The sequence below is a fragment of the Balaenoptera acutorostrata genome, chromosome 18 (genome assembly GCF_949987535.1).
Source record: "Balaenoptera acutorostrata chromosome 18, mBalAcu1.1, whole genome shotgun sequence".
Classification (NCBI taxonomy): domain Eukaryota; kingdom Metazoa; phylum Chordata; class Mammalia; order Artiodactyla; family Balaenopteridae; genus Balaenoptera; species Balaenoptera acutorostrata.
Genome location: NC_080081.1, coordinates 29,017,711 through 29,020,960, shown reverse-complemented (window position 1 = coordinate 29,020,960; position 3,250 = coordinate 29,017,711).

Sequence of the window (3,250 nt, the reverse complement as noted above, 5' to 3'; positions counted from 1 at the left end):
ATGACACAAATAGATGGAAAGATATACAATGTTCATGGATTAGAAGAATTAACATAGTTAAAATGACCATACTACCCAAGGGAATCTACAGATTCAGTGCAATCTCTCTCAAAATAGCAATGGTATTTTTCAAAGAACTAGAACAAATAATGTTAAAATTTGTATGGAAACACAAAAGCCAAACAACACAAATTGCCAAAACAATCTTAAGAAAGAACAGAACTGGAGGTATCATGTTCCCTGACTTCAGACTATACTACAAAGCTACAGTAATCAAAACAGTATGGTAGTGGCACAAAAACAGACATAGAAATCAATGGAATGGAATAGAGATCCCCAAAATAAACTCACACACTTATGGTCAATTACTCTATGACAAAGGAGGCAAGGATATACAATGGGGAAAAGCCAGTCTTGTCAATAAGTGGTTCTGGGAAAACTAGACAGCTACATGTAAAAGAATGAAGTTAGAACATTTTCTCACACCAAATACAAAAACACATTCTAGATGGATTAAAGACCTAAATGTAAGAGCTGAAACCACAAAACTCCTAGAAGGAAACCTAGGCAGAACACTCTTTGACATAAATTGTAGCAATATTTTTCTGGATCTGTCTCCTAAGGCAAAAGAAACAAAATTAAAAATAAACAAATTTGACCTAACTAAAGTTAAAAGCTTTTTCACAACAAAGGAAACCTTCAACAAACCAGAAGATAACCTATGGAATGGGAGAAAATATTTGCAAGTGATATGACCAATAAGGGGTTAACATCCAAAGTATATAAACAGCTCAAACAAGTCAATATAAAAAAATAAACCTGACTAAAAAATGGGCAGAAGACCTGAATAGATATTTTCTCAAGAAAGACATACAGATGGCCAACAGGCACATGAAAAGATGTTCAACATTAATCAGAGAAATGCAAATCAAAACCAAAATGAGATATTGCCTCACACCTGTCAGAATGGCTGTCATCAAAAAGACCACAAATAACAAATGTTTGCAAGGATGTGGAGAAAAGGGAACGCTTGTACACTGTTGGTGGGAATGTAAATTAGTGCAGCCATTATGGAAAACAGTGTGGAGGTTCCTCAAAAAGTATAAATAAAACTATTTTATGATTCAGCAATTCCATTCCTGTGCATATCTCTGAAGAAAACGAAATAACTAATTCAAAAAGATACATGGACTCCAATGTTCATAGTAGCATTATTTACAATAGCTAAGATATGGAAGCAACCTAAGCGTCCATCAACAGATGAGTACATAAAGAGTCATATATATATTGGGTTGCCCAAAAAGTTCATTTGGGTTTTGTATGGCCTTACAGAAAAACCCAAATGAACTTTTTGGACAACCCAATATATATACACAATGGAATATGACTCAGCCATCAGAAAGCATGAAATTTTGCTATTTCCATCAACATGGATGGACCTGGAGGGTATTATGCTTAGTGGAATAACTCAGACAAAGACAAATACTCTATGTTATCACTGGTATGTGGAATCTAAAATATTAAACAAACAAATGAATATAACAAAACAAAAACAGACTCAAATATAGAGAACAAACTAGGGATAGGGAAGGGGTGTATAGCGGTAAGGGTATACTAGGTACAAACTACTATGTATAAAATAAATAAGCTACAAGGATCTATTGTAGAGCACAGGGAATATAGCCAATATTTTATAATAACTTTGTAGTATAATCTATACAAATTTTGAATCACTATTTGTACACCTGAAACTAATTTAATATTGTAAATCAACTATACCTCAATAAAAAATAAAAAGAAGGTACATTGAGATGGACACATTTTAGAAACTGAACAGAAATAAAAGAATACTTTGAAGGGGCTTCCCTGGTGGTCCAGTGGTTAAGACTCTGAACTTCCACTGCAAGGGAATGGGTTTGATCCCTGGTCAGGGAACTAAGATCCTGCATGCCACAAGGTGTGGCCAAAAAAAAAAAAAAAAAAAGCCCTAAAAATACTTTGAAACAAACGAAAATAAAAATATGAAATATCAAGATGTATGCAATGCAGCTAAAGCATTTCTAAGAGGGAAGTTCATAGTGATGAGTGATTACCTCAAGAAACAAGAAAGTCTCAAATAAACATCCTAACTTTACACCTCAAGGAAGTTAAAAAAAGAATAAAGGAAACCCAAAGTTATTAAAAGGAAGGAAATAACAAAGATAGAGCAGAAATAAGTGAAATAAAGACTAACAAGACAGGACTTTCCTGGTGGCGCAGTGGTTAAGAATCTGCTGGCCAATGCAGGGGACACAAGTTCGAGCCCTGATCTGGGAAGATCCCACATTTCACAGAGCAACTAAGCCCATGTGCCACAACTACTGAGCCTGCACTCTAGAGCCTGCAAACCACAACTACTGAGCCTGCATGCCACAACTACTGAAGCCCATGTGCCTAGAGCCTGTGCTCTGCAACAAGAGATGCCACTGCAATGAGAAGCCCGCACATAGCCACCAAGAGTAGCCCCTGCTCACTGCAACTAGAGAAAGCCTGCATGCAGTAACGAAGACCCAATGCAGCCATAAATAAATAAATAAATAATAAAGACTAACAAGACAATAGTAAAGATCAATGAAACTAAGAGCTGGCTCTTTGAAAAAATAAACAAAATTGATGAACCTTTAGCTAGACTCACCATGAAAAAAAAGGAAAGATTCAAACAAATAAGAAATGAAAGAGTAGTATTACAACTGACACCACAGAAATACAAAGGATCATAAGAGACTACTATGAACGATTATATGCCAACAAATTTGACAACCTAGAAGAAATAGAAAATTTTCTAGAAATATACAACATACCAAGCCTGAAATAGAAGAAATAGAAAATCTGAACAGACAAATTACGGGTAGGGAGATCAAATCAGAATCAAAAACCCTTCAAACAAAAGTCCAGGACCAGATGGCTTCACTGGTAAATTCTACCTAACATTCAAAGAAGAATTAAGGTTAATCCTTCTTAACTCTTCCAAAAAATAGAAGAGGAGGGAACTCCTCCAAATTCACGAGGCCAGCATTACCCTAATACCAAAACCAGACAAGGATGCCACAGGAAAAGAAAATTACAGGTCAACATCCCTGGTGAATATAGATGTCAAAATCCTCAATGAAATATTAGCAAACCTCACCAAGATGGTGAAATAAGTCATTCCTGACAATGAGCCCCATCAGCACTGGGGTCTCTTTGTGGGAGCTACTACTCTCATCTCACT